Here is a 13,274-nt window from a genome sequence, read left to right as displayed (position 1 = left end):
TGAGGTCACAAAGGAGAAAAACTATGGCCCATGATAATTTGGACAAAGGAGAAAAGTTTGAATTTTGAGGATTTCCCACGAGTGAGAAACCTGTGTTGGGAAGGAAACAAATGCAGAAACTAAACCCAGTTTTATTTTGATAGGGTTGTGGAATAGTCCATGTTAGAAAGACAACAAGACTTCATTAAAGCCAGAGGTTAAAATTTGAGAGTGCGATGTAGTTTGCCCGTTGGAGATCTGGAGCCTGAGAGACATCGTGACCGGTTCGGGAAGGGAACGGTGGTACGGGGGGATTGGATCCCAGTTGAAAAAATGCTGGCCATGGCTGATAGTTGCAGATGTGGCAAGGAGCATTGGTTCCCTCCTGAAAGCAGAAAAAGGTGAATGATGAGGTGAGAACATTTGGCCTTTGTTCTCAACCTTTGTTCTTAATCCTGGTCATGCGTTTTACTTCTCGTATCTCCCCATGAGGCCCATGAAACTAGGTGCTGAACTCTGTTTGGATGCCAGATAAATTATTGATCCACCAAAGTTTAGACGTTATAGGCACGAATATATTAGTATAAAATCGAAGGTGATAAGTAATTGGAATAATAACACAGAGACAAAATTGAAACCAGTTAATGTGATTGATAAAAACATGCCTGATTTTATAAGGTTATACCTTCTTTACTATGAGGGCAAGGCATGCTCCTTTTTTACAACATCCAAAGATGTTGTATTTATCTGAAGTGAGCGTGGAATGATGTTCAAAAAGAGACATCAGTGAAATGATTCTTAAAATATGTACCTTTTAGAAGACATACAAAGTGTTGTATATCCTATACAACGAAATATTATTCAGGCATGGAAAGGAAAAAAGTAGTAATAAGTAACACAGAGTGAATGAACCTAGAAAACATGATGCTAAGTGACGGAAGCCGGACACAAAACGTCACCTGTTGTGTGATCCCATTTATAGGAAACTTCTGTCATAGATAAAGGCGTAGAAGCAGAAAGCAAATTCTTGGTCTCCAGGGCCTGGGGGAATGAGGAATGGGGTGTAAGTACTTAATGCGTATGGAATTTTCGTTTTGGGGGTGATGAAAATGTGGAACTAGATACAAGCAGTAGTTGTATAACCTTGTGAATGTACTAAACGCCACTGAATTGTTCATGTTAAAATGATCCCATTTATGTTGTGAATTTCATCTCAGTTTAAAAAAGACATAGTTAAGGGGTGGCTGCCTGGCTCGATCGGTAGAGCATCTGACTCTTGATCCTGGGATTGTGAGTTCAAGCCCCATGTTGGGCATGAAGCCTACTTTTCAAATGGTAAATAAATAAAAGGACATAGTACGAATCACTTTAAATGGTCTCAAATGTACTAATTCTTACTGTTAGTGGCGAGGATATAAGCATTCTCCCACACTACAGGATTCTTGAAGCTTCAAGAGCAATATATCAACATATTTCAGATAGACATTACCCCATGCATCTTTTACTGACAATTCCAATTTTAGATATTAATCCTGCAAATATATTCCATAGTTTTAGTCCAGATGTTTCATACCCCATAGACAGCTTGAAATGGTTGGAAAGAAAGTGCTTGAACGTAATGGTAAGCTCTTACCTATTTTGGAACAGTTTCTTTGAAGTACAAATATTCTAGTTTTCTTTATCCTCCACAACATTTTGATGTAGGGTTTTAATGTTAAAGATTTCAAAATTTGAAGGAATCTCAAGCACTGCTTTGATGGTACACCTCCCCAATATCTCTAGGAAGAGATCTTACTGAGGCCACCCTCTCTGGACAAATTTGCTTAAAAGAGTATTTTCCTTCTGTCATTTCAATTGTTTTCTCATGCGTTTTAAATTTTTATTTTGTTTTTATTTTTATCCAAGTAATGTCTTCCACCAAGATGAGACTCCAACTCATGACCTCAAGATCAAGAGTCCCATGCTCTTCTGGCTCACCCCATCAGGTGCCCCCAGTTTTCCCATATCTTTTATTCACACCTCCCAGCCGTGTCCAAACAGAGCAAGTCCAATCTGAGATTCCTTGGAAGACATTTGTCCTCCAGATGGAACATCCTTAGTTCCTTGACCAGGTGTAGTTGGTGCATGGATGTTTTGAAGTAAATAAAAATTGTACGCTCTATTTTTTATCTGGAGTTCAAGAAAATATACACACAAACTATTATAATTCAAAAGGCCAATCGCGAGACATTTAGCTACTTATATATGCTGAAGAAAGTGAAATCCATTATAATAGCGACTATGCTGAAAAATAGTATCAAAGTAAGAGGTACACTGTGTCAGTTCCTTTAAATTCAAGAAATTCAAGTTTGCTTTATTTTAAGATCAAAATAAAACCCTTGCATCCTGTGAGTTTGTGAGCCAAGTTATATATTGGGAATGATTATTATGTTGAATTATGAATCCCTGAAAATAAAACTTTACAAAGGAAATGCTGGAACAATCTTAATTGCAGTTAAAAATGTTGACATTTGAATCCACATGAATACTCTGATAATATCCTCTTTTTTGTGTATGTAAGCTGGTAGAGCTATTTAAAGGCACTGGTATTTATATATTGGAGGTTTGCAGGACCCCTGTGAAAGAAACCCTTGTCAGAACAAAACCGTTCATTTGGGCTGGCTAGATGAAAAGCAAGCGGAAACAAGTTCTCTGATCCAGCTGGTCGTTCCCTCAGCATCGTGATTCTATGAGTTTTATAAAGTCCAGTACCAGGGGGAGCTCGAAAAGCGCTTTCTAGAACTGCTGGTATTTGGACATATTCCCTAGTTCCACTTCTATGCCTAAAAACACCTTTATTTGCATTTGCTGCTAAAACTTTTCTTAATGCCGTGCATATGCCTACCACACATACTCTCACTGAATTCTACTTTTATGTCTGTTCTTAATTAAAGCAGTGGTTTTGTTTCATCTCTTCCTTCAAAAGGAAATCCAAGGAATGGTGTAACCCACTGGATTATATAACACTTGAAGCTTCCAGGCAAACATTCATGAAACCCACTGGTACTCTGTCCTACCCTCGGCATCAGACTTTTGCAAATGACCAAGTGGGGGGGGGGATCTAAGATTCCATCTCATTCCAGTGTTGTATAAACAAAGTTTCAGGAAACAACAAATAAAATTTGCAAAGGTTACCCTAAAATTAGACCACCTGTAAATGTACATAGTTTCGCTGAAGTGGACGTTTCTGATGTTCTGTGATGATGCCGGTGTCTTTTTTGAAAAAAAAAAAAAAACGTAAATAATAATTATAAAAAATACTCATAATCCCCCTTCTGGTTAGGTTTCTGGGCTTTCCAGGCTTTGCTTTTTTGTCCAACAATAATTTTATATTTTAGGGTCCCAATCTTTTAAAATACTGAGGTCATTTTTTCTGTTGTTACTTTAAAGGAATTGGAATCAAAGTGTTCTGATTGTGTTTTGATGTTTTTTAATTGATTTTTTTTGTATTTCTAAATCTCATTACATTATCTTAAAGTACAGATTTGATAGAGTAAATACAGAAATTGCAAATTTACAGCTAAATGACTTCTTAATTTCTTTTAATTAATGCAGTCTACTTTTAGCATTTTTAATGTATATTTATTTTGAGAGAAAGAGTGCAGTCGGGGGAGGGGCATAAAGAGAGAGAGAGGGTCAGAGAGAATCCCAAGCAGGCTCCACATTGTTTTCACGGAGCCCATTGTGGGACTCGAACTTGTGAACTGTGAGATCATGACCTGAGCTAAAATCCATAGTTGGATGCTTAAACAGTGAGCCACCCAGGTGCCCCAATGCAATGTATTTTTAGAACAGTTTTAGAGTTATAGAAAAATTGAGCAGATGGTACAGAGGGTTTCCCTCCCTCTCACTGTCATTTATTACCAACCTCTTATATTAGTGTGGTATAATTGTTATAATTAATGATGCACTGTTGATGTATTATTAGTAAGTAAAGTACATAGCTTACATTAAGATCCACTTTTTATTTTGTGCTGTTATATGGGTTCTGACAAAGGCATAATATCATGTATCTATTATAGCATCATACAGAGGAGTTTTGCCACCCTAAAAATCCCCGTGCTTTCCCGATTTGTGTGTTTTTCTCTCCCCGTGAGCCCCTCACAAGCACTCATGTCTTTTACTCTCTGGTTTCAGCTTTTCCACAATGTTACATAGTTGTAATATAATATATAGGCTTATGAGTTTGGCATCTTTCATTTCAATATATATGTACATATATGGTTCTTCCGGTTTTAATGGCTTCATAGCTCATTTCCCTCTTTTTTTTTTTAATGTTTATTTTTGAGAAAGAGAGAGAGCGAGTGAGTTCTAGCAGGGAAAGGACAGAGAGAGAGAGGGGGACACAGAATCTGAAGCAGACTCCAGCCTGCACAGAGCCTAATTGTGGGGCTCAAACCCACAAACCGCAACATCATGACCTGGGCTGAAGCGGACTCTACTGACTGAGCCACCCAGGTGACCCCATTTCTCTTTTTAATCCCTGAATAATATTCCACTGTACGGATGAACCACAGTTGATTTCATTCACTTACTGAAGGCCATCTCACTTGCTTCTTGTATTTGGCAGTTAGGGATAAAGTCACCATAAACATGCACGTGCAGGGTTTTTTGTGCACATGAGCTTTCGTAGCAAGAGAATGAAGATCTAGGAGCATGGGCACTGGATCATATTATAGGATTAGGTTTCATTTTGTAGAGACCTCCCCCAGTGTTTTCTGAGGTAGCTGTACCCTTTTACATTCTTACCAGCCCTGAGTGACAATTATTGTTTTTAATTTGCAGTTTTCTTTTTTTCTTTTTTTTTTTAATTTTTTTTAACATTTATTTATTTTTGAGACAGAGACAGAGCATGAATGGGGGAGGGGCAGAGAGAAAGGGAGACACAGAATCGGAAGCAGGCTCCAGGCTCTGAGCCATCAGCCCAGAGCCCGACGTGGGGCTCGAACTCACGGACCACGAGATCGTGACCTGAGCTGAAGTCGGACGCTCAACCGACTGAGCCACCCAGGCGCCCCTAATTTGCAGTTTTCTAATGACAAATGGTGTCGCACATCTTTGTACGGCACAGCACTTCTTTGCCATCTATATATCTTTGGTGAGTTGTCTGTCAGGGTCTTTTGCCCATTTTGAAATTGGGCTACTGTTGTCTTATCTTTAAGTTTTAAGAGCTCTTTGTATATTTAGCATATAAATCCTCCAATCAGATGAGTTTTACCAATACTTTCCCCCAGCCTATGACTTGTGTTTTCATTGTTTTAACAGTATCTTTCACATAGAAGATATTTTTTAGCTTCAAATGATTGCCATTTATCAATTTTATTTCTTTAATGGGTCATGCTTTGGGTATTCTGCCAGGGTCACCAAAATTTTCCCCTATGTTATCTGACAGAAGTTTTTGTTTTTTTGGTTTTGTGGTTTTTTTTTTTTTAGTTTGCAGTTAACATTTCGGTGTATAATCCAGTTTGAGTTAATTTTTATGAAAGATGTACGGTCTTTATACAGATTCTGTTTGTTTTTCATATGGAAGGCCTCTCGTTCCAGTACCATCTGTTGAAAAAACAATGAGTTGTCCATTTGTTCACTGAATCGCACTTGTGCCTTTGTTCACTTTCAGTAGAATGTTTTTTTGGGGGGTATTTCTGGGTTCTTTGTTCTGTCCCACTGATCTATTTATGTGCTCTTTGTCATAATTATATTAGCTTTTTAGTAAGTCTTGAAGTCACATAGTGTCAGTCTTCCAGCTTCGTTGTTCTTCAGTGTTGTGTTAGCTATCCTGGGTCTTTGGCCTTTCTGTATAAACATTAGAATCATATTGTTAGTATCTGCACAATAACTTAGTGGCATTTTAACTAAAATTGAATGGCTAGGTGAATGTCTTCTTGGAGAATTGACTCCTTCATCATTATGTAATGCCCCTCTTTATACAAGATAATCTTCCTTGCTCTGAAGTCTGCTTTGTGTGAAATAATGTAGACACTCCAGCTTTCTTGGTCAGCATGCTTCATCTTTCTCCATACTTTTACTTTTTTACCTGTCTTTATATTTAAAATGGCTTTTTGAGGGCACCTGGGTGGCTCAGTCAGTTAAGTGTCCGACTCTTGATCTCAGCTCAGGTCATATCTCATGGTTTGTGAGATTGAGGCCCGCGTCGGGCTCCACACTGACAGTGTAGAGCCTGCTTGTGATTCTCTCTCTCCTTCTCTCTCTGCTTTCTCCCCTGCTCATGCATGAGCACGTGTGCATGCACTCTCGCTCTCTCTCGCGCGCTCTCTCTCTGTCTCTCTCTTAAATAAATGATTTTTTTTAAAAACAAATACTGGAATAAATTATAAAAAAAACAGTGTGTTTCTTGTAAACAACTCTTCTGACCTTCTATGTATTTTCATTGGTTTCCCTAGGAAATTTATTTTTTAAGTGATAATGTAAATAGTTTGAGTAGCATTTACCATATTTCTGAATGGTTTCAGTTGACAGCACTTTGATTGGCTTCATCACCACCTCTTTCTACTTTCTCTGTTAATTCAGCATGTTTTCTGGGTGATTCCATTTTCTGTCTTCCAGCATATCAATTACACTTATTTTTATTTTTTTAGTTTTTATTTGCTTAGAGTTGTAACACATATTTACAACTAATCTAAGTCCTTGGGGGTACCTGGCTGGCTCAGTCAGTAGAGCAGGCGACTCTTGATCTCCAGGCTGTGTGTTCAAGCCCCACATTGGGTGTACAGATTACTTAAAATCTTTTTTAAAAAACAAATACAAAAAAACAACTCTTTCAAGTCCGCTTTCAAATAACACTATGTCATTCCCCAGGTAGTGCACTTAGCCCATAATAGGATTCCCATTTTCTCCCTCTCAGTCCTTACAACACTGCTGCCCTTCATTTTATGTATCTATTTGATATAATCACCAAATATGTTGTTAGTATTATTTCTTTAAACAAATGGTTATTTATTAGATCAATTACCAAAAAGAAACATTTACTTATGCCTTCCTAAATCCCTTATTTCACATTCTTCTTGTATCTACATCCGAATTTCTGACATTTATCATTTATGTTCTCCCTGAAGAACTTTTTTTTTTAAATTTTTTTTTCAACGTTTATTTATTTTTGGGACAGAGAGAGACAGAGCATGAATGGGGGAGGGGCAGAGAGAGAGGGAGACACAGAATTGGAAACAGGCTCCAGGCTCTGAGCCATCAGCCCAGAGCCTGACGCGGGGCTCGAACTCCCGGACTGCGAGATCGTGACCTGGCTGAAGTCGGACGCTTAACCAACTGCGCCACCCAGGCGCCCCTCCCTGAAGAATTTTTAAAAATATTCTTAAAAGGAAGGTCTAGTGCCCAAAATACCCTCTGTTTTTGTTTGTCAGAGAAAGTGTAAGTTTGTCCTTCACTTTTGTCCAATGTAAAAAGCATAACATGAGCCCTACCCTCTTAAAACATTTTGAATTTTACATTATTGTTAATGCTCAGTACATTGTTGTACAGCATATCTGTAGAATTTTTTTTTGTCTTGCATGATTGAAATTCTGTACTCATCAAATACCAGTCACCCATTACTCTTTGCTCAATCCCCTGGCAACCACCATTGTAGTTTCTATTTGTACATGTTTGACTTTAGATCCTTCTTGTAAGTGGAATCATGCCGTCTTTGTTTTTCTGTGATTGGCTTCTTGGACTTAATGTATTGTCCTCAAGGCTCATCCTTATCGTAACATTTGATAGGAGTTCCTACCTTCTTCTGGGTAAATAACGTTCCTTGTATGTATACACCACGTTTTCTTTATTCATCTGTCAGTATACATTTCATTAGTTTCCAATTCTTGGCTGTTGTGGATAATATTGCAACGAATATGGGAACGCAAATATCTGAGAACAGGATTTCAATTATTTTAGAGATATACCCACACATTGAATTGTTGGAGCATATGGTGTTTCTTTTCTTACTTTTTGAGAAAACTCCATACTGTTTTCCACAGTGGCTGCATCAGTTTGCATTCCCACCAGCCATGCACAAATGTTCCTTCACTCCACATCTTCTCCAAAACTCATTTTCTCTCTTTCTCTTTCTCTTTCTCTTTCTAACAGTGGCCATTGTAACAGGTGTGAGTTGATATTTCACTCAGGATTTGATTTATATTTCCCTGCTGGTTAGTAATGTTGACCATCTTTTTGTGTACTGTTAGGCGTTTGTATGTGTCCTTTGAAAAAGTTTCTTTTTAGTTCCTCTGCCCATTTTTAGTCGGATTGTTTTCATTAATTATTTATTTACTGTGGAGTTTATCAGATTGTATGTATGTATGTATGTATGTATGTGAGTTGTGAGTTTCTTACGTATTTTGGATCTTAACCATTATCAGTTCTCTGGTTGCAGATATCTTCTCTCATAGGTTGGCTTTTCATTTTGTTCATTGTTAAGCTTTGCAGAAGCTTTTTGTTTGACGTAGTTTTATACAGTTCCAGTTATTTATTTTTGAAGTATCTGTTTGAAGAAGGAGCACATACTCACCTGGACCTGTGTGCATCCCACCTTCAGGGCCATGTTTCTGACATCTCCCCCAGGTTCTATTCTCAAGTCCCAGGTTTCATTTTCAAGCTCAGCCTGTAAGTGCACAGGAGTTACAGAGCTGAGGGCCAGCCTTCCCCAAATGTGGATGAGATCAAGTGAAGAGATAGCCCTGGTTTCCACATTTCAAAGGGAAAATGAGATAGCATTTTCAGGAGATTTTTGCAGAAACAACTCTGTATTTTCCACAACAGTGGTTACTATTACTCACTGTTAAATTGATCCCCCCCACTTTCTCTCACCTCTCCCCATACCCTCCTGTCTTCTTCTCGGAATCATATCCCAAATACGTTTCCTATACCATGTTTTTGTTTTAGTCTTTGCCTTGGGAGACACCTTAAGACAGAATTTTTTCCAAGTGATTTTTAAATTTTACTCTGGAGTATAGAGTCACATAGGAACTCGGGGAATACATTCTTAGGTACAGAGCCCAGTGTCTTGGTCATCTTTTTATACCTTTTTATAGCTTGGTAGAGCTAATCAGAAAGAACTTCAGGAGAAGACCTTGAGTGACCACACTTGAAGTCTTTTGCCTTCTTTCCTTTGTGAATTGTGCCTTGGTGCAGTATTTTATTCACCTTCCACCTCAAACATATTTTAATTAGATAATATTTGTTACTTGAAAAATGTTGATATTAATTTAAGAATCAGTAAAGTTATGAACAATTTCTTTGTCATCAGGAATGTGTAAATTAACATATTTATACAGAGGCTAAATGCTTTGCGATAGAGAAGTAAGCTAGAGATACATCTATTTCAACCAAATCTTTCTGGATAACCATGGTTGTAAATGAGATCAACATTTACATTAAGTTCAGGTATCACTTTCAATTTTTCAGATTGTTGATCACTTCTGGAATAAATTGGTCACTAGGAAAAAAGGTACAGTATAGGGAATACAGTCAGTGGTGCTAGCATTGTCTGATGACCGCGGGTCGCACACTCGTGGTGAACAGAGTATCACATACAGACTTACTGAATCACTGTGTCCTACACCTGAACTTAATATAACATTGTGTGTCAACTATACTTCAACTGAATATTTTTTTAAAGAACAAAAATGAAAACATTTAAAAATTACAAAGACATTTTTAATCATTGACAACATAGGGCAACTTGGATAATCTTTGTTAACCCTTTGGCTCATGCGCGCAGCATGATGGCCTCATTAACCTGGAAATGCATATTCTCAAAAATGTCTGCTTTGGCCCTAGGATGAGAAATAAAATCTTTTCACCCAGTTTCTCTCAATGGCAATACCTTTTTTTTTTATATGAAATTTATTGACAAATTGGTTTCCATACAACACCCAGTGCTCATCCCAAAAGGTGCCCTCCTCAATACCCATCACCCACCCTCTCCTCCCTCCCACCCCCCATCAACCCTCAGTTTGTTCTCAGTTTTTAACAGTCTCTTATGCTTTGGCTCTCTCCCACTCTAACCTGTTTTTTTTTTCCTTCCCTTCCCCCATGGGTTCCTGTTAATTTCTCAGGGTCCACATAAGAGTGAAACCATATGGTATCTGTCTTTCTCTGTATGACTTATTTCACTTAGCATCACACTCTCCAGTTCCATCCACGTTGCTACAAAAGGCCATATTTCATTTTTTCTCATTGTCAATGGCAATACCTTATAGAAGTACAGTAAAATACCACAGCAAAGATACTGACTTTGATCCAATCTTTTGATCTTATTTTGAACTCCCCATTTTTACTGGGACTGGTTTATGTGTGTATATCTAGTTCTGTACAGTTTATCACATACATATGTTTGGGTAACCACCACATTCTAAATACAGAACAGTTCCATCATGACAGGCATTCCTGATGTTGCCTCTTTATAACCACACCTTCTCTTCTGCCTGCCTTTCTGCCAACCTCTTCCCTTGTCTCTGACCTCTGGAAATCACTGATTTGTTCCTTGATTTGTTTCATATCAAAAATGTTATATAAATGGAATCATAAGGTAGCTAACCTTTGGGGGTTGACTGTTTTCCCCCACTTGGCATAATTCTCTGAAGATTCCTCCACGTTGTTTCACGTGTCAGCATTTGGTTCCTTCTCATCGCTTAGCAGCATAGTACGGAAATACCATGGTTTGCTTAACCATTTACCTGCTAAAGAACATCTGATACATTTCTCATTTTGAGCGAGTAGAAATAAGCTTCCAAAAACATTCCTGTACAAGTTTTTTTGTTTTTTTTTTTGTTTGTTTGTTTTTTTTAGGATGAATGTAAGCTTTTAAATCCCTGCGACAAATGCTCAAGGTAACAATTCCTAGATTTGTCAGTAATTTCATGTTTAGTGTTTTTTTTTTTTAAACAGCTTTATTTATGTGTCACCTGGGTGGCTCATTTGGTTAACCATTCACCTGTTGTTTTCAGCTCAGGTCATGATCTTACATTTCATGAGTTCCAGCCTTGCATCTGGCTCTGCACTGACTGCGTGGAGCCTGCTTGGGATTGTCTGTCTCCCTCTCTGTACCCCTCACCCACTCACACTTACAGGAGCATGTGCACATGTGCACTCTCTCTCTCTTTCAAAAATAAATGAACATTTTAAAACAAACAAAGCTATATTGAGATATAGTTTACAGACCACAGAATTCGCCTGCTTAAAGTATATAATTCAGTTATTTTTAATAAATTCAAGTCGAACAACCATGACCACAATCAGTCTTAGAGCATTTTAATCACCCTCAAAAGAAATGCTATATACCTGTTAGCACTCACTTTCCGTTTCCCACATACCTCTTCCTCTTAGCCCTGCTCAACCACTTCCTAGCTCTATAATTTGCCCATTCTGGACATTTCACATAATTAGAATCATATAATTAGAATCATGCAATAGGAGGTCTTTTGTGATCAGCTTCTGTCACTTAGCATGCTTTCAGGGTTCATACGTAGTATAGCATGTATTAATACTTCATTCTTAAAATGGTTGGCTGAATACTCTTCCATAGTATGAATATACCACAGTTTATTTATCCATTCATTGGGTGTAAAAAAAAGGCCTGCCCTTGCTTTGTGAATATTTGAATAATAGCATCAATTTTGTGTGTATGTATATACACAATGTATGTATATACACAATACACACACACACACACACACACACACGCACATAGGCATTAAAGTATTAGAAGTCAGCATGCCTAAATGTTAGTGCAAATTACTTCTGGGTAGTAATTTATATTTTATTCCCTAAATTTTATAGTTTTTTTCTGTTTTTTTTCCACCAAATTGTGGTTTCTCAGTGGTTTACTACAAATACTCAAAATATAGTAACTTACCATTGGTGGATCCCCTTGGAATTCAGAATTTAGAAATGTTTTGGTTAAGAATGAATTAAAGCCTACTTTTCAATATATAAGACAGGTATTATGCTAATAAAATTTTTAGGCTGAATTTTAAGAGATAGGTGTATTTATGTAAAATTATATGTAAACATTAAAAGCCTGTAGTTGGTTGGAGATAATTAATCTTTAAATCTTTTTAATGTTTTTGTTTTTGAGAGAGAGAGAGAGAGAAAGAGCACAAGTGGGGGAGGAGGAGAGAGAGAGAGGGAGACCCAGAATCTGAAGCAGGCTCCAGGCTCTGAGCTGTCAGTACAGAGTCCGACGTGGGGCTCGAACTGATGAAACGTCAGATCCTGACCTGAGGTGAAGTTGGGTGCTTAACTGACTGAGCCACCCAGGCACCCCTTGAGATAGTTAATCTTAATAGAAAACTCATTTTCATATATGAAATATATTAAAGCTTTTTCGTGGCTGCATTATATTGGCCTTTACACTACCGTAGTGTTAACAAAATTTAAAGTGGAGATTTATTGCTGCATAAACATACCCTTTATTACGTTGGACTGGATATTTCCTGTCATCCAGAGGACCATATCTTATTAAGGAGTATTTAAGTGTCCTAAGCAGTTGAAAAATATAAAGCAGGAGTCTTGAAAATCCCTTAATAGTAAATTTTAAAAAGGATAGATAAATCTTACTAAGGGCAGTCAATCACCCGCTAATTAAAAGTAATTAACATTTCAGTTGGAGATACATATATTCCAAATAAATTATTGGCTCTTCCTTTAAAGGTTTCTGATCTTTTGTCATGTGATTTAGGCTTGTGGATTTCAAATGAAAGTGGCATTCTAGAAAGGTTCCAGGATAGTACTAATTTGCAGCTCTTTTCAACCTAAATAAAAGTCCTCTCCTCTGCCTTGAAGTGAATAATCTAAACTAAACTACCTGACATTTCCACTCAGTCCAAAGAACAGAGTAAAAATGCTGAATTGTCAGCATAGCTTTGATGTAAATCAGGAGTCACAGGAGACTGCAAAGAAGAACATAATGTAACCGTCAGCTCATCAAAGGTAAGCTTTCTTCTTTTAAAGAAAAAAAAATGCCCAGACGTGCTTCCTCTGAATTGAAGAATCATTCGGCCTCATTATTTTAAGATACACTTTCCTCCCCAATAAATATCAAGATAATTAACAGTGAAAAGCTTCTCTTTTTTTCTCATCGATCTAACAGAATTATAAAACATACAAATGAGAAACAAACTGTTATTTCACATGTTAGACTTTCTTTAAAAATTTTTTAAACATCCTTTATGCTCATGATTATCTCCCAGGGATCAAAGAAAAAGAAAAGTGAGGGGAAAAAATAAACTTTAAGTGTACTTTTGAAT

This window comes from Felis catus, chromosome X (assembly GCF_018350175.1).
Source record: "Felis catus isolate Fca126 chromosome X, F.catus_Fca126_mat1.0, whole genome shotgun sequence".
Taxonomy (NCBI): domain Eukaryota; kingdom Metazoa; phylum Chordata; class Mammalia; order Carnivora; family Felidae; genus Felis; species Felis catus.
Note: the sequence above shows the minus strand (reverse complement) of the source record.